General features: G+C 44.8%; 1 pseudogene; it reads left to right on the plus strand.

The window, feature by feature from the left end:
- Window positions 1-663: 663 nt before the first annotated feature.
- LOC123927640 lies at window positions 664-18,935 on the plus strand (annotated as a pseudogene).
- The last annotated feature ends 947 nt before the right edge of the window (window positions 18,936-19,882 follow it).

Genomic DNA, 19,882 nt, shown 5'->3' on the forward strand with positions numbered 1-19,882 from the left:
GGCTTCAGGGATGAACTCTGCGGCGCTTCTCTGCGAAGCAGTCACCGGGGATGGTGGCAGCTGTCAAAGGCAGCCCCTGCTTTCCTCCTTGTCCCCAGCTGCCCGCAGGAGCCGCCACTTGGCCAGGCTGGGTGCGGCGAAGGGAGCGGGGCCTTCTCTGGAGCCTGGGAGAGCCACGGAGCCCGGGGCTCGCCTCTGTCCTCCGGCCGCTGAGGGCCGCTCCGCGCGGGGCCGCTCCTTTCTGGTGCCGAGCAGGGCTGGCTCGGGAAGGGACAATGCGGGCCAAATGCAGTTATTGTTCTCTCCTTTGGGGGCCACCCTCGGGGTATCTTTGTTCCACGATGTTGCGCCGGTTTCTTAAGTGGACGCCAGGGCTCTCCCAGCACTGTTTTCCCCGCGGGAGGCTCCCTGAGTGTCAGGCCCAGCAGGAGGCTCCGAGTGTCAGGCCCAGCTGGGGCGCAGGGGCCGGGCTGCCGGCGCCACCGTTTCTCGCCCAGGCGAGCCCCGAGATGACTGCAGGTCCGGCTAAGAGCTCAACGACAGTCCCGGGAAAGACCGGGAACCAGAGGCACCGGCGAGGCTGTGCTGATCCACAGAAACCCTAAAACAGCCATCGTCATAGTGGCCCGGTGTGCGGTTACGTGGCCACAGACAAAGGAAACAATGTCCAGTTTCTCGAAGCTCCTGCCGCAGAAGTCGCTGTGCAGCCCGGTGCATCCCTCTTTCCCTGGAACGGGGGGACGCCACCACACTCAGCTCCAAACACCCACCCGTGCCCTGAGCGCGTCTCCCCTGCCTCCTCGGGGCCTCACCCCACCCTTCGGTCCCTGCCTCTTCCCCGACTCTGCAGCGTCTCACTCTCTGCCTCCAGGGTCCAGCTCAGTTCCAAGATGTTCTCGTGACAACCGCGCCCTCGACTGGCATGTCCCCCTGTTGGCTTCTCCAGCCGGTCTCCCTTCCTTCTTTAAACAGTTCTCTTCATTCCCTCCGGTTCCATTTGCAAACACCACGCTGCCCCTACGGGAGAGATTTTCGTTCCGATTTCCCAGACTCCATGAACTTAACCGCGGGGGATAACGCTGTGTCCAACTGGGCAGCCCCGTTCCCTCGGACTTGGCTCAAAGCCGAAATCCGCCTCCTTCCCAAACCCTCCTGCTTCTCTTCCACGAATGGCCCAACATTTACAGTGCTGGAAGCCCTGCGGTCATTCCCTCTGTCACCTCATGTCCGTCCTCACCAGCACCAAGCTAAGCTCCACCTCCTTCTGTCGCTATCGCTCCCGGAACTCCAGGCTTACGTAATTCCTGTCTCCTGAACAAACTTTCCAGAATCCCTAGCTTCTGGGATTTTTACAAGCTCTTTTTTCACTCCATCCCCTTCCCCCATGAACTCCTAACTTTCTCAGAGGTTTTCACTAAATACCCCAGACTGGGTTGGGTACCCCCACTCTGCAACCTCATAGCTTCTTAGGCTTATCCTTATCATAGAACTTATCACGTCATGTGGTAATGATTTCATTTTGTTTGTCTGGTATATTTTATAAATGTATTTCCTCACTGTTATGTCCCCAACATCTAGGTCAGTACCTTTCAGTACCTTTCACAGCAGTCACATAATAAATGTTAATTTGTGTTTATAAATAAGATATGAGGCTATGTATTAGTTTTTTAGGGCTATCCTAATAAATTACCACAAATCTGGTGGCTTAAAACAACAAATATATTCTCTCCCAGGTCTGGGGATCAGAAGTTGGAAACCAAGGTGCCGGCAGGTTCGTGCTCTATAGTGGAAAATCCTTTCTTGTCCTTCCAGCACACGGAGCCTCCGGCATTCCGTGGCTCATCGCAGCAACGTCCCATTCTCTAACTCCACCATGACTCCATCTAACTCCTTCACGTGAACTTCTCCCCTATGTCTCTGTGCCTCTTCTTCTCTGTCTCTTATGAGGATACACATGGTTGGGTCTAGGGTTCACCCTAGTCCAGGATGAGCTCAAGATTCTTACCTTAATTACATCTGCAAATACCCTTATTCCCAGTAAGGGCACATTCTGAGGTTCTGGATGGACACAATTTCAGGGGTCCTCTATTCAACCCACCACATTCTACACCCTGCCCTCTGACTTCATGTCTGTTCCCTGTGAAAAATATATTCGCTCCATCCCCACATCCCCAAAGTCTTAACTCATGAACAACATCAACTCTAAGTCCAAGGTCTTCTATAAATATCATCAGTTCAAAAGTTCCCCGGTTCCATCACCTAGGTCGTTTGAGTCCGGTATGAGTGAGACTCTAGGACCCATGCATCCTACAGCAAAATTCCTCTCCATCTGTAGACTTGTGAACTAGAAGACAGACTATCCACTTCCAAGACACGATAGTGGTGTAGGTGTAGGGTTGACGTTCTTACCCCGAAAGGGAGAAATTGGATGGAACTGAGGGATCACTGGCCCCAGTAGAGTTCAAAACCCAAGGAGGAGGGGTGCCTGGGTGGCTCAGTGGATTAAGCCGCTGCCTTCGGCTCAGGTCATGATCTCAGGGTCCTGGGATCGAGCCCCGCATCGGGCTCTCTGCTCCATGGGGAGCCTGCTTCCTCCTCTCTCTCTGCCTGCCTCTCTGCCTGCTTGTGATCTCTCTGTCAAATAAATAAATAAAATCTTTAAAAAAAAAAAAACCCAAGGAGGAAAATTCCTTTAGGTTTCAAGACCTGCGAATTGTCCTCCGTGGCTTAAGGCTCCCGCCCCTGGGCACACAGCCAACTCCATCAGCTCCTGCCCCCACAGCAACCCCACCGTCCTCTGCGCCCCCAGGAGCTGCTCCCGTGCCCTCAGTCCTGGGCTTCCATGTCCCTCCTGCTCCTTGAAGAAGAGCGCCTGTTTGCAGCCTTGCAAACATGTCCTATTCATTGAATTTTGGAAAGCTGACAACCTTTTTTTTTTTCTTTAATTCTGTTCGGTTACTGTCCTTCCTGTTACAACTCGGAAGTGTTTCTGCTGGCATTCCCAAAAGCCTATGGTCCCCCCATGTGTGTCAAAGGGACCCATTTATTAAACAAGATTTCCCCTGAATAACCCCATCCCTATCCCAGAATCCTTCTGATGGCTAATTGGATCCAAGCTACATACTTGATCTCTTCAACAAAAGGTTGTCCAGCCATACCCCTGGCCTTCTCTCCAGAACACTTTTACTCAACAGTGAACTTCTTAATTTCAGCATCCTTCACAATCTGAATAGTTTGAGAACCTCTCAAATCATCAAATGGTGGCTCTTTTTTGTTTAACATTTTTCCCTCAAATTCTCATTCTTCTCTCATTTGACTATAAGCAACAAGGGGGAAACAGGCTGCAACTTTCATACTTTGCTTGGAAATCTCACAAAATATCCAAGTTCAGCATTTACAAGTTCTGCTTTCCAACCAACAGTAGAACGCAATCCAGCCAAGTTCTCTGACACTTGATAAAAACAACAGTTTTTTTCTCCAGTTTTAAATGATATGTACCTCATTTCCTTCAGAGATCTCGCCAGAAACACAATCAACTTTTGTCTTTCTACCAACAGTCTCTTCAAGGCAGTCTGGGATATTTCTATCATGTCTCCCCAAACTCTTCTATTATCTAGTCCTAATTCCACTTCCACACTTGTTGGTATTTGTGAGAGCAGCTCCCCACCACTTGGGACCAAGAAAAGGCATCGTAAGGTTCTAGAAGAGAAACAACCAATAAGACATATGTATATCCTGACACTCTGCTGTGGTCAACAGGCAGAATTTCTTCTAGATTCAGGGAAATCTCAGTTTTGCTCTAAGATCTCCCAGTTGATTCAATAAAGCCCACAGATCATCAAAGACAGTCTTGAAAATCAACGGACTGTGGATGTTAACCACAACTACAAAATGCCTTCACAATACCACGGAAATCTGTGCTCAATTAAACAACCTGAAACCGCAGCCAAGCCAGGCCGGCATAGTGAGCAGCTGTGTCACCGGAGAGGTAGGCGGTAGCACAGATCTGGTTCTCTCTGACTTGTGCAGTAATTTATATGATAACACGGAGGGACGCCTGGGTGGCTCAGTTGATTAAGCGGCTGCCTTCGGCTCAGGTCATGATCCTAGCGTCCTGGGATCGAGTCCCATATTGGGCTCCTTGCTCGGCAGGGAGCCTGCTTCTCCCTCTGCCTCTGCCTACTTGTGATCTTTCTCTCTCTGTCTCTCTCTCTGACAAATAAATAAATAAAATCTTTATATGATAACACGAAGATATTGACTCACAGCATGACTATGTTAGACCACAATTTGATAGAAAACATACTTAAAGAGAACCCCCTACGGAAATGCAAACTTTATGATTTCCTTCATCAAAGAATAAGAGAGCCCACAGAATTATCACATTATTGTTATCACTTTGCACTGCTTCCCCTGGCTGGTGAATTAAAAGAAGTTAGGAGGATAGGGCAAAACGAGGGGTCAGCGCCCGTTCTGTGCCTCAGTTGCTTGAAATAAGGCCCACATTAAAATGTTACATTCTCGGGGCGCCTGGGTGGCTCAGTGGATTAAGCCGCTGCCTTCGGCTCAGGTCATGATCTCAGGGTCCTGGGATCGAGCCCCGCATCGGACTCTCTGCTCCGCGGGGAGTCTGCTTCCTCCTCTCTCTCTCTGCCTATCTCTCTGCCTACTTGTGATCTCTCTCTCTGTCAAATAAATAAATAAAATCTTTAAACAAAAAAAATGTTACATTCTGGGGGGCACCGGGGTGGCTCAGTTGGTTAAGTGTCTGCCTTCAACTCAGGTCATGATCCCACAGTTCTGGGATCGAGCCCCATGTCAGGCTCTCTGCTCAGCAGGGAGTTTGCTTCTCCCTCTCTCTCTCTCTCTCTCTCTCTGTCAAATAAATAAATAAAATTTAAAAATAAAGTGTTACATTCTGGGATGGGAAAGAAGCAAGATGGCGGAGGACTGGCAGACTGAGATGACATCGGTCGCAGGAATTCAGCTAGATAGTTATCAAACCATTCCGAACACCTACAAACCCAACCGGAGATGGAAGAGAAGAACAGAAGCAATTCTATAAAGAGAAAATCAACCACTTTCTGAAAGGTAGGACGTGTGGAGAAGTGACTCCAAAAGCATAGGAAGATAGACTGCGGTGGGAGGGGCCAAATCCTGGCAAGCGGAGGAGCGATAGAGCACAAAATCCAAATGTTTAGAATCTGCTCCACTGAGGGATGTTGTTCCAGAGGCTAAGTGGGGGTGGAGCCCTCTCAGAGACAGTGTGGTCTCAGTCCCATGGGGTCACAGAAGGATGGGGTGTCTGATTGCAGCAGAGCTCACAGGTATTAGAGCGGGGAAGCCGGCTACAGAGACGCAGCTGAGGAGTGAGCTCTCAGCTCCGTGTTACTTTAAACAGTGATCCGTGGCACGGTCAGGCCACTGCTCTTTCAGCAGGGACCCCACAAGTGGCAGATCCAGGGAGACCCAGCAGAAGAGCAGAGCAGCAGGAATCTGCTGGGTTTGGACACCAAATGGGGCTGTGTGCCAGAGACAGAAACGCTCGGTGACAGGCCGGGGGAGCTCGGAGCCCGGCTGGAGACCAGGGACATGAGAGGGACTGACAGCTTTTCTCCAAGGGCACAATGAGGAGTGGGGACCCGAGCTCTTGGCACCTCTGGCCGGAGACTGGGTGGCTGCCATCTTCATTCCCGTCCTCCAAAGCAGTATGGAAAGCGCTCAGGGAACAAAAGCTCCAAGCGTGAACTGGAGTGGATTGCTTAGCCCGGCCCCTGGCAAGGGTGGTGCAGTTCCACCTCCAGCAAAGACACCTAAGAATCACGGCAACAGGCCCCTCCCCCAAAAGATCAGCAAGAACATCCAGACAAGACCAAGGTCACTGATGGAGAACTGCAGAACTCCAGAGCTGGGCGAAAGCAACATATAGAATTCATGGCTTTTTTCCAATGATCCTATAGAATTGTAAAGTTAAATTTATTTTATTTTATTTTTCCTTATTCTATTTTTTCTTAACTTTTCCTCTTTTATAACTTTTTTTAACTACTTTATCTCAATACCTTTTCAAAAATGCCTTTTTAAATTTTCAGTGTTATATTCTTATTTTATCCCTTCATTGTATTTAACCTTATTTTCTGTATACATATAAGGGGTTTTTTTCCTTTAAAATTTTGGGATATGGTTTCTTCTAATAGATCAAAATATAGTTTAAATTTAGCTTCACCCTGATCACATCCTCTCCTTTTTTTTCCCAACCAACATCTCTTATCAATTCATTTTTTAGAATCTTTTTTAATTTTCATGTTTACAACCACATTCCATCCCTTCATCATGTTTGCCCTTATTTTTGTATATATATAAGTTTCTCTTTAATATTTTGGGAGGTAGTTTCTTCTAAGAGACCAGAATACACCCAAAATCAAGTGGGTGGCTCTGTTCTATTCACTGGTCTAATATATATGTTTTTTATTTTTTTATTTTCCCCCCTTTCTTCTCCCCCTAGTTTTGGGTCTGTCCTGATTTGTTTAGGATATAGTTTCTGGGGTCTTTGCCACCCTTTTAGTATTTTACTCTCTCATTCATATATTCTTATCTGGATAAAATGACAAGGTGGAAAAACCCCAAAAAAGGAGCAAGAGGCAGGACAAACTGCTAGCAACCTAATCAATACAGACATTGGTAACATGTCAGAAGTAAAGTTCAGAATGATGATTATCAAGGTGCTAGCTGGGCTCAAAAAAGGCATGGGAGATATTAGAGAATCCCTTTCTGGAGAAATAAAATCCCTTATGGAGAAATAAAAGAACTAATCTAACCAAGTTGAAGTCAAAAAAGCTATTAATGAGGTGCAATAAAAAATGGAGGCTCTTACTGCTAGGATAAATGAGACAGAAGAGAGAATTCGTGATATAGAAGACCAAAGGATGGAGACTAAAGAAGCTGAGCAAAAGAGAGACAAACAACTACTGGAACACAAGGTGGATATTTGATAAGTGATACCATAAGATGAAACAATATTAGAATAATTATGATCCCAGAAGAAGAAAGAGCGGGGAAGAAGGTATATTGGAGCAAATTGTAATAGAGAATCTCTGTAACTTGGCAAAGGGAACAACCATCAAAATGCAGGAAGCACAGAGAATCCCCTCAAAATCAATAAAAATGGGTCCACACCCCATCATCTAATAGTAAAACTTACAAGTCTTAGTGACAAAGAGAAAATCTTGAAAGCAGCAAGCAACAAGAGGTATGTAACTTGTAGACAAGAGGTCTGTAACATACAATGGTAGAAATATTAGATTGACAAAAGATTTACCCACAGAGACCAGGCAGACCAGATAGGACTGGAATGATATATTCAGAGCACTAAATGAAAAATATATGCAGCCAAGAATACTATATCCAACTAGGCTGTCATTGAAAATAGGAGAGATAAAAAGCTTCCATGACAAACAAAAATGGAAAGAATTTGTAAACCCCAAACCAGCCCTACATGAAATATTGAAAGGGGGCCTCTAAGCAAAGAGAGAGCCTAAAAGTAACAGACCAGAAAGGAACAGAGACAACATACACTAATGGTCACCTTACAGCAATACAATGGCACTAGATTCATATTTTTCAATAGTTACCCTGAATGTAAATGGCTAAATGCCTCAATCAAAAGACACGGTATGAGAATGGATTAAAAAACAGGACACATCAATATGCTGTCTACAAGAAACTCATTTGAGACCCAAAGACACCTCCAGATTTAAAGTGAAGGGGTGGAAAACAATTTACCATGCTAATGGACATCAAAAGAAAGCTGGGGTGGCAATCCTTATATCAGATATTTTAGATTTTAAGCCAAAGACTATAATAAGAGATGAGGAAGGACACTCTTTCATACTCAAAGTTCTGTCCAACAAGAAGATCTAACAATTTTAAATATCTACACTCCCAACAAAGGAGCAGCCAATTATATAAATTGTTTAATAACAAAATCAAAGAAATGCATTGACAATAATACAATAATAGTAGGGGACTTAAACACTCCCCTCACTGAAACAGACAGATCATCTAAGCAAAAGATCAACAAGGAAATAAAAGCTTTAAATGACACACTGGACCAGACGGACATCACAGATATATTCAGAACATTCCATTCCAAAGCAAGAGAATACACATTCTTCTTTAGTGCACATGAAACATTTTCCAGAATAGATCACATCCTGGGTCACAAATCAGATCTCAGCCAGTACCAAAAGATTGGGATCATTCCCTGCATATTTTCAGACCACAATGCTCTGAAGCTAGAACTCAATCACAAGAGGAAAGCTGGAAAGAACCCAAATACATGGAGGCTAAAGAACATCCTACTAAAGAAATGAATGGGTCGGGGTGCCTGGGTGGCTCAGTGGGTTAAAGCCTCTGTCTTCGGCTCAGGTCAAGAGGGATCGAGCCCCGCATCGGGCTCTCTGCTCAGCGGGGAGCCTTCTTCCTCCTCTCTCTCTGCCTGCCTCTGTCTACTTGTGATCTCTGTAAGTCAAATAAATAAATAAAATCTTAAAAAAAATGAATGGGTCAACCAGGATATCAAAGGAGAATTGAAAAAATTCATGGAAACAAATGAAAATGAAAACACAACTGCTCAAAATCTTTGGCACACAGCAAAGGTCCTGAAAGGAAAGTATATAGAAAACAAGCCTTTCTCAAGAAACAAGAAAACTCTAAAGTACACAACCTAACCCTACACCTAAAGGAGCTAGAGAAAGAACAGTAAAGAAAGCCCAAATCCAGCAGGAGAGAGAAATAATAAAGATCAGAGCCGAAATCAATGAAACAGAAACCAAAAGAACATTAAACAGATCAATGAAACTAGGAGCTGGTTCTTTGAAAGAATTAATAAGATTGATAAACCCCTGGCCACACTTATCAAAAAGAAAAGAGAAAGGATCCAAATTAACAAAATAATGAATGAAAGAAGAGAGATCACAACCAACACCAAAGAAATACAAACATTTATAAGAACATATTATGAGCAACCATACGCCAGCAAATTTGAGAATGTGGAAGAAATGGATGCATTCCTAGAGACATATAAACTACCACAACTGAACCAGGAGGAAACAGAAAGCCTGAACAGATCCACAACCAGTAAAGAGATTGAAGCAGTCATCAAAAATCTCCCAACAAACAAGAGCCCAGGGCCAGACAGCTTCCCAGGGGAAATCTACCAAACACTTAAAGAATTAATACCTAGTGTTCTGAAACTGTTCCAAAAAACAGAAATGGAAGGAAAACTTCCAAACTCATTATATGAGGCCAGCATTACCAAAGATCCCATCAAAAAGGAGAATTATAGACCAATATCCTTGATGAACACGGATGCAAAAATTCTTACCAAAATACTAGCCAATAGGATCCAACAGCACATTAAAAGGATTATCCACCACTACCAAGTAGGATTTATTCCTGGGCTCCAAGGTTGGTTCAACATCTGCAAATCATTCAGTGTGATATGATACATTAATAAAAGAAAGAACAGAACCATATGATATTCTCAATAGATGCTGAAAAATCACCTGACAAATACAGCATCCTTTCTTGATCAAAACTCTTCATAGTGTAGGGATAGAGGGTACATACCTCAATATCATCAAAGTCATCTAGAAAAACCCATAGGGAATATCATTCTCAATAGAAAAAAAAACTGAGAGCTTTTCCCCTTAAGGTCAGGAACACGGCAGGGATGTCCACTATCATCACCACTATCAAACATAGTACTAGAAGTCTTAGCTTCAGCAATCAGACAACAAAAAGAAATAAATGGCATCCAAATCAGCACAGAAGAAGTCAAACTCTCACTCTTTGCAGATGACATAATACTTTATGTGGAAAACACAGAAGACTCCACTCCAAAACAGTTGGAACTCATACAGGAATTCAGTAAAGTGTCAGGATATAAAATCAATGCACAGAAATCACCTGCATTTTATACACCAACAGCAAGAGAGAAGAAAGAGAAATTAAGGAGTCCATCCCACTTACAACTGCACCCAAAATCATAAGATATCTAGGAATAAACCTAACCAAAGAGGCAAAGAATCTATATTCAGAAAACTATAAAATATTCATGAAAGAAACTGAGGAAGACACAAAGAAATGGGAAAATGTTCCATGCTCATGGACTGGAAGAACAAATACTGTGAAAATGTCTATGCTACCTAAAGCAATCTACACATTGAATGCAATCTCTATCAAAACACTATCTTTTTTTTTTTTTCAAAGAAATGGAACAAATAATCCTAAAATTAATATGGAACCAGGAAAGACCCCAAATAGCCAGAGGAATGTTGAAAAATAAAACCAAAGCTGGTGGCATAACAATTCTGACTTCAAGCTCTACTGCAAGGCTGTCATCATCAAGACAGCATGGTACTGGCACAAAAACAGACACATAGGTCAATGGAACAGAATAGAGAACCCAGAAATGGACCCTCAACTCTATGGTCAACTAATCTTTGACAAAGCAGGAAAGAATGTCCAATGTAAGATAGACAATCTATTCAACAAATGTTGGGAAAATTGGACAGCCACATGCAGAAGAATGAAACTGGACCATTTTCTTACTCCACATACAAAAAATAGACTCAAAATGGAGGAAAGACCTCAATGTGAGAAAGGAATCTATCAAAATCCTTGAGGAAAACACAAGCAGCAACCTCTTCGACCTCAGCCACAGCAACTTCTTCCTAGAAACATCACCAAAGGCAAGGGAAGCAAGGGCAAAAATGAACGACTGGGACTTCATCAAGATCAAAAGTTTTTGCACAGCAAAGGGAACGGTCGACAAAGCCAAAAGACAACTGACAGAATGGCAGAAGATATTTGCAAATGTTATAATAGAAAAAGGGCTAGTATACAAAATATAGTAAGAACTTATCAAACTCAACTCCCAAAGGAAAAATAATCCAATCAAGAAATGGGCAGAGGACATGAACAGACTTTTCTACAAAGACATCCAGATGGCCATCAGACACATGAAGAAGTGCTCTATATCACCTGACATCAGGGAAATACAAATCAAAACCACAATGAGACACCACCTCACACCAGTCAGAATGGCTAAAATTAACAAGTCAGGAAACGACAGGTGTTGGTGAGGATGTGGAGAAAGGGGAACCCTCTTACACTGTTGGTGGGAATGCAAGCTGGTGCAGCCACTCTGGAAAACAGCATGGATGTTCCTTGAAAACTTGAAAAAAGAGCCACCCTATGACCCAGCAATTGCCCTACTGGGTATTTACCCTAAAGATACAAATGTAGTGATCCGAAGGGACACGTGCACCCCAATGTTTCTAGCAGCAATGTCCACAATAGCCAAACTATGGAAAGAACCTAGATGTCCATCAACAGAAGGATACATAAAGAAGATGTGGTACATATACACAATGGAATACTATGCAACCATCAAAAGAAATGAAATCTTGCCATTTGCGATGAAGTGGATGGAACTAGAGGGTATTATGCTTAGCGAAATAAGTCAATCGGAGAGAGACAACTATCATATGATCTCCCTGATATGAAGAAGTAGAGAGGCAATGTGGGAGGTTTGGGGGGTTGGAAATGAATAAATGAAACAAGATGGGATCAGGAAGGAGACAAACCATAAGAGTCTCTTAATCTCACAAAACAAACTGAGGGTTGCTGGGGGAAGGGGGAAGGGAGAGGGTAGCTGGGTGATGGACATTGGGGAAGGTATGTGCGATGGTGAGTGCTATGAAGTGTGTAAACCTGATGATTCATAGACCTGTACCCCTGGGGCTAATAATACATTATGTGTTAATATAAAATAATTTTTAAATAAATAAATAAAAACTTTACATTCTGTACTTACTGCCAGAATACTGCAGCTGAAGCATTCCTGTAAATTCTAACATACCAGTAGAAAAAGCATTTCCATATGTCTCAAATTATGGTTGGAAGTAGTAAGTAATAATGGTACTTGTAGTTACTAGAACATTGCCTTAGTGTGCTGCTCTGTATTTTATTAAGGTGGTTTTCTAGGAGTTTTCCTACAAATTCTTTGATTTTCATTTGGTTATCATCAGTTTAAAATGTGGGCTACATATGTGTTCCTGATAGAGTTAAGTAAGTATCAGCAGGACTATGTAGAAGGAGACTTTGACAGCACTAGCGGAGGCCACTCGTCACTCATGGGAAGCCAGCCAACTTCCCTGAAACACACACACACACACACACCCCAAAACAAAACCAGCCCCTTCCTCCGGACAGCTGTGTATGGTTTAGGGCCCGACTCCAGCTGCGTTAGCGCAGGAAGTCCACTTCTTCAGTGTCCTGGGATTGATTTAACTGAAGAAGCTGAGTGAAGGCTAATGAAGCTCACAAGAAAACACATTTATAAAGCCAGAATATCAAAGTATTAATGTAAAATAAAACCACACTGGGTGAACTGGATGTGGCTTCCACCTGACTACCACTCCCTTTGCAGAAAAGCCTGATTCTAATAAAACGAGATCAAGGAGAACTGAAAGAATCAAATGCTGAGTGGACTTCAGGCTTTACTGAACTAATGCTTCCATTTCTGCAGCAGGGATTTACCTGTCAGAAGAACCAAAGGCCTGCGTCTATCCATCTAACCCCTCTTTCCCAGAAAGAGCTTGGATAGCCTGTTGCCAATACCAAGATCCAGCTCTGCTCCCATGGTACTAGGTGGTTGACTTTCACGTACAATCTAACTGACATATTCTTCAGGGACAGTAACTCTCTCAGTGTGGTTACAGTCAACAGTCATGCTGGTCTGTGAGCCAGTCATTTTCTGGAGGAGGGACGAGTAGTCATTATAATGACCCCATCTGAGCACTTGCCCTTCATAGCCTCCTTGAGTTTCGGGAGATCATTGGACTAGTCCCGACCAACAAACTTTCTGTGGAAGAGTCAGGGGTCACTCGTCGATTAGAACATTTAAATTCCAGTGTGAAACCCTCCTGAGTTCCCTTTATCTTCCAAGATACCCAACTACAGCTCTAGAAAATCTCTGCTCCAGGTCCCGAGAGGAGGAACACGTACCAGTCGAACCACAGCCCTGATGCACGCACACTCTGATGTGTACATATGTATGTATGCCCTGAACTGCCGCAGAAGACCCATTATTCCAACTATTTCCTCACAATCATGACTGTTAAATAATCTGAAACGTTCAAATCAAGCTTCGGCTTCATTTACAATGTTCTTCTAGCACGAGGACTAAGAAGGGTCTGCATCTGTGCCCAATTAGTATTTTATTGGTCTCTTTGGGGTCCAAAAGATGAGTGAAGATTAGTTCCTCCTATCTTAGATGTGACATGGTTCCCTTCATCTCCAGCCACTAGACTTGACCATCAACCCTAATCCTCAAACACTAGGAAAGGTGTCCCAAATCCTGATCATATCGGGATTTATCCTCCAAAGAAGGAAAATGCTGCATGCAGATAAGAAGGGACGCTTGAGAGTCTCTCTCCCTTCTCCCCCTGATGGCAGCTCGGCACCACCATCTTTCTCTCCTCCGTGACAGAAGAACAAAACAAAACGAACAACAGGCAAAAGACTTTGGAAGGAACTTTCAGATCCAAGATTTTAATTTTGCTATAGTTGAATCAAGATACTGCTTTGGCCCTTTTTTCCCCCCCAAGAAAAATTCAGCTCTCTGTATAAATAAAGGAAGGATATGAGGCATTTTGGTTAAAGTTCTTAAGACCTGTGAGTACTACAGCAATGTGATCTCTCACTTTAGGGACTTTCAATTCATAAGTCAGAAATGTAATCAGGATGTACTTCAGGGGTGCCTGGGTGGCTCAGTGGGTGAAACCTCTGCCTTCAGCTCAGGTCATGGTCCCAGGGTCCTGGAATCAAGCCCTGCGTCAGGCTCCCTGCTTGGCAGGGAGCTTGCTTCCCCCTCTCCCACTCCCCCTGCTTATCTTCCCTCTCTCACTGTCTCTCTCTCTGTCAAATAAGTAAATAAAATCTCTCTCTCTCTCTTTATATATATATAGACTTCAGTGTATAATTTTCAGTGTGATTGTATTTGAAGTCGTAATTATACAAGGGAAATTAGCATCTCCTTTTAGCTCTTTGCTTTCCTTTGAGGTGACTTACTTACATGCTCCAGAAATTAAGGCTATAAATAACAATCACCACAGAAGAGAGGACTGCTGGACAGAAGGCCTTGGGGACATCGCCACCAAGTCACCAAGTCCTTCATCTGTGTCTCTGGTCAGCATCCCACGGACACTGGCAGCCGGCAGAAGGACCATCGCCTGTCTCATTACCATGCTGTGGCCTTTAAGACATGAGTCAAGGATTATTTTAACCAATTCCTAGGGATTTGTAGACTAAACACTATTCTTTCATGACTACAATACAAATTTAAGAGTAGAGTGGGCCGAAGATACAGAAAACCTGGAATTACAAGAGCAACTGAAAATCATCCAGATGGGGCCTCTGGATGGCTCAGCTGGTTAAGCCTCCAGCTCTTGGTTTTGGCTCAAGTCAGGACCTCGAGGTGATGAGATCAAGCCCCACATTAAGCTCTCTGCTCAGTGGGAGTCTGCTTGAGATCCTCTCCATCCTCCTTCCCCTCTGGCCCGCCCCCCCACCACTGCTTGCCTGTGTGCATCACGTGCTCTCGCTCCCTCTCAAATATATAAATTTTTAAAAATTATTTATTTACTTATTTGAGAGGGAGAGAGAGCACGAGAGAGAGTGAGAGTGAGTGGGTCGGAGGGGAAGGGCAGAGGCAGAGGGGGAAGCAGGCTCCCCACTGAGCAAGGAGTCTGACGCGGGCTCCATCCCAGGACCCCCAGATCGCGACCTGAGCTGCAGGCAGATGCTTCACAGACTGGCCACCCAGGCGCCCGCAATAAAATCCTTTTTTTTTTTGAATCATCCAGACTAGTCTCAGCCAGTAAGAAATCTCTGCAGTATCCTTGATAAAGTGATGTGTTAAAGGCATCTCACCTTCGAAGCAACAGAAAACGACCATGACGGCCACGATTGACTGAGTCATCATAAACCAGGGAACGTGTCCTCACGAAGATCCTAAGAGAAAAATAACCTTAGTGCCTCCCTTTTACCAGTGAAGTCCTGGAGGATTAGAAGAGCTGAAGAGCTTCTCCAAGACCTCATATTAGTCAAAGCTCTGGCACTTTCTAAATTTCATGATTATAGCCCTTACCTGACGTCGCTCCTAACAGGTAACTATTAAAGACTTTGAAGGTGAAAGTGATATAATGAGGCTTTTGTTTTAAGAGATAACTTTAATAGCATAGAAAGAAGAGAGTTTATATAAAAAGCCAGAGAAACTCCACCATCAAAAAGGGAGAGAAAACCAAACTAATGTATCCTATCGAAGTCCAGGTGAGAAACCAAATAGAAAACAAAATTGGCACCAAGTCTTAAGATGAGAGTTTAACAACGGGATGAAGAGACCTAACTGAAACAATATCATCGATTTTTGTAATTCACATGCCTGTGTATTTCCCATTGACCTCGTTTCCCTGCCTGGTGTCATTCCTGCTCATCCCTGTAAACTCCACGTCCGGCAGCAAGCCTAGGGAGGCAGACGCAGGAAGCTGTAAGCTGACTAATGACTCAGCATGGACTTCAGTTCTCTCTTGTTCTTTGGTTGTTTGTTTGTTTGTTTTTAAAGATTTCATTGATTTATTTGACAGAGAGAGAGAGAGATCACAACTGGGCACAGAGGTAGGCAGAGAGAAAGAGACTGGAAGAAGCAGGCTCCCCGCTGAGCAGAGAGCCCGATGTGGGGCTCGATCCCAGGACCCTGAGATCACGACCCGAGCCAAAGGCAGAAGCTTTAACCCACTGAGCCACCCAGGTGCCCTGATTTTTTTTTTTTTTTAAGCAGCATTCTGTTCACTTCAAGGAACCCAATACTGAAGCATTACTCTGAGTAAATATTAACTCACTTATATTTCTAAATGATCTTTATTTTATTTTAATCTCATAACTGCCAAAACTGCTATGTGGAAGACAGATATTTTTTAACAATTCAGCTTCAGGCCCTTCCTGTTGATGACAACAAATAAGTTGGGAACATTGAGAGAAAACGGGAGACACTGAGAATTCTCCATCTGAGCCATGGGGCGGCCTCAGGTCCCACCAAGGCCCAAGCTTTCCAAGGACTTTATTTACTTTACTCTATTGTTATCCCTCAAACAGTTGAACAAGTCAGACTCTGAAGGTTGTTATACATCCTTCTCAAATGTATATATCAACAGAAACTAAGCAATCGTAAATAACGCTGACCAGAAACGAATAATAAAGTTCCTGGCATCGACCCTTTCACATGAGGTCAGTATCGTCACCTGCATTTTAGGAAAGAAAAAGCAGGAAGCATCCCCCTGCCCGTGATGCACAGCGCATGCGCTATGAACAAGGACTCGGCGTGGTCAAGTTTACTACCGAGGTACGGCAATGATCTTGCCGGTATTGGCATTTACTATTTGGAAAGAAAGACTGAATAAATGCACACTCTCAGGACAGAACGCAGCCAAAGCTTTTGGAACCGCTATGAAGTTGTGAGTCAGTCAACTCATATCTAAGTGACAATTTTGATGTTGCAGCCTGCTGCGATATCTCATAAACCCAGAAAGAAGAGCAGAAGATTATTTCTCTGACTAATGTCTTTCTGAGACCCACAGTGCCCTAAGAAAGAAACAAACTCCTCTCCAACTCCTTCCACTAAGAAGTCAAGGGTATGAAAGACTTTCTGGAACTGTTATCTCAGCTAGGAAATGTTTGACCTTGTCCTCAGGAACTGCTTGTTCTGTTGTCCTCACGCTTTAAAGAAAATATTGGCTTTTCCTAAATGAGTCCAAAAATAAATGGTTTATTAACCTGTTTAATTAGCTAGTAAATTTAGCGAGGAAACATTAAAAAAAGAAGAAGAAAAAGAACACTTGAACAAGTAGTGAAGATGCTTATGCGGGGAATTACCCCCTCGAAACCCTTGCCGCATTCACGTGGGTATGAAGGAAGTCACCACACGAGCACAGGAAACCACATGAGCACTGTCCTCGCCAGCCTCACCGTCCTCGCTGTTCCCACAGCCCAGGGCCTCACACCCCCGTCAGCTGGCTACTGCAAGTACGTCACGACCCCCGCTGATCGGTCCAGGGTAGGTACCTGCCGCACACCGGTGAGTCTGTTTCTTGGATTTCCTCACGTACTTGGGACAAAATTAACCCAGTCCCTTTCAGGCAACCAACACTAATGCGTAAACTAAAACACTGCCCACGGTCATATTTTCTCATCTGTGGAAAGACTGACCTGTGCCGAAAGGGAAGGAAAAAACCTGATGTGGGGGGGTGGGCAGAATTGAAAGAGAAGGAGCCCTGAGTACCCTTCAGTCTTCAAATCCAGGGTCTCCTAAGGGCGTGATGCCTTCAAGTCCTTTAATGGTTTTTTGTTGTTCAGCTTCCCCTCGTGACCTGTTAGATAACCCAGCGGGTTTGCAGTACACTCTCCTTCCAATTTAACACATTTGCAAGTACAGATTTTGCTGAAGTGCCGGAGGAACTTCAAGTGGTTTTGAAATACAAAGTTCAGATTTTGTTCTCATCTCTCTACTGTGGAGCCCAGGCCTAGGGAACAGCCATCGTCTCCAGTATTGCTGGTCATGGGGGCAGAGGGAGAGAAAACGGAAGGTCTTACTTTGTTTAGCACTTGGGGGTCAGAAATAGCCCCAGGCCCGCCCAGCCACCGAGGGGCCTGCAAGCGCAGGGTGAGAACGGGGCACGCTGAGGAAATGCCTCTCATCCCAGGCGCTGCTGGCCTGGGAGCTGGGATTATTCCGTCAACCACGCTGCGGACCGAAGCCAGGAGAAATCGCTTGTGCTGCTCACGTTGTTGTGGGCCATGGAGGTTCAGCTCCTCAGCTGTCTGGTAAGTTTTGCTCAGTAACTGAGAACTAAGGTTTGCTAATTTAAAAAATAAGATGGTTTCTGCTTCTTCTCCAAGAAAACACCAAATGGCCGGTAACGCCAGAGCTGCAGCAGGAGATGGGAATGGGAAGACTCTGGGATGGAAGTCCGGGGGCTCCCGCAGCGCCTTCCTGAGGGTGTCCAGGCTGGAATCCGGGAGGGATCAGAGTGGGTCCGGGTAGGGCAGAGGTTGGGAGGTCAAGAAGGCAAGGGCGAATTGAGGGGTGACTGAGTGGCTCAGTGGGTTAAAAGAAGGCAAGGGCGAGGACAAGGGGTGGATCCCCGTCACCACACTGGGCCCCCTGGTTAAGGACATAAAGATCAAGTCCCTGAGGGGATCTATACCTTCTCCCTGCCCATCAGAGAATCTAAGATCACGGACTCTTTCCTGGGCGCATCCCTCAAGGATGAGGTTTTGAAGACCGTGCCGGCACGAAAGCAGACGGTGCTGCCCAGCAGACCAGGTTCAAGACGTTTGTTGCCATCGGGATTACAGTGGACACGTCGGGCTGGGTGTTAAGTGCTCCAAGGAGGTAACCGCTTCCACCCATGGGGCCATCATCCTGGCCGAGCTTTCCATGTGGCAAGCCTACCTGGGGAACAAGATGTGCCCACCCAACGCTGTCCCAGGCAAGGTGACCGGCTGCTATGGCTCTGCCCAAGGGCACCTCACTGCGCCCCCAGAGGTATGGTCTCAGCCCCTGTGCCCGAGAAGCTCCTGATGACGGCCGGTGCTGAGGACCGCTACAGCCCAGCCAGGGGCAGCTCTGCCACACCGGGCAGCTTTGCCACGGCCGCCTTCAACGTCATTTCCAAGACCTACGCTGTGTCACCCCTGACCTCTGGAAAGAGGCCGTGTTCCCCAAGTCTCCCTATCAGGGATTCACCGGCCATCTTGTAAATACCCGCACCAGGTTCCTGCTGTGGCCACCACAGACAAGAAAAATAACGTGACTTTATAAATAAATAAAATTCAAAAAGTGAATAGTTTTAAGTTAAGAGTTTTCTATTTATTTGAATGAAGCTAGCGGTAAGTTTAAACGGAAAGGAAATTGTTTCTTTAGTTTTTGTGTTCTGTTGGCAAAGTGTTTAACATGTAGACAACACACGGATGCTAACGTTGAAAATTATGTAAGACACACCATTACCATCTGGAATCCGGAAGACAAGAAGCAACCCTCCATCCACCCAGCCAATCCACATTAGACATAGAATGTGAACAAAAAATAAAACTTTGTTTAAAAACGTTTTGAAGTCTTTTGTTACTTCAATAAAATCTACACTTTCTAGCTGATTCGCAAACTGAAGCTATTATCGGAGGCTGGACGAACGCTAACAGTGAAAAAGTATCTAATAAAAATGCTGCCAATTACAACTTGGAAGGCAAATGAGGTCCTTAATGAACTTTCACATATCAGAGAAAATGCTAGAAAAAGGATGTTAGTAGGAGGGCCTTGATGGCTCAGGCCCTTAAGTGTCCAACTCTTAATTTCGACTCGGGTCGTGATCTCAGGGTCATGGGATCAACCCCACACTGGGCTCCATGCTGGGTGTAGGGCCTGTTTGGGATTCTCTCTCTTTTTCCTTCTGCCGCTCCACCCACAACTACCAGGTTCTCTCCCTCCCTCTTACCCTGTCTCTCTCTCAACAACAACAAAGGCCGTGAGTAGCACGGTTTGTTTAGCAGACTGAACTTGACAAGGCAGAAGGAAAAGATAAGCCCAGAGAAAGAAACAGAGGATGTCCAGGCATTTGGGTGTGATAGGGCTAGAAAAGGTACATTTCATTATGCTAAGCCATAAAATATAAAACTGTGAGGATCTTTGAACCAACTAAAATTCAGCCTTGCGTAAAGGACAGAATCAAGGGCATGATCATAGCACCCGTGGGTCAAGCCTGTA

The sequence above is a fragment of the Meles meles genome, chromosome 17, assembly GCF_922984935.1.
Source record: "Meles meles chromosome 17, mMelMel3.1 paternal haplotype, whole genome shotgun sequence".
Taxonomy (NCBI): domain Eukaryota; kingdom Metazoa; phylum Chordata; class Mammalia; order Carnivora; family Mustelidae; genus Meles; species Meles meles.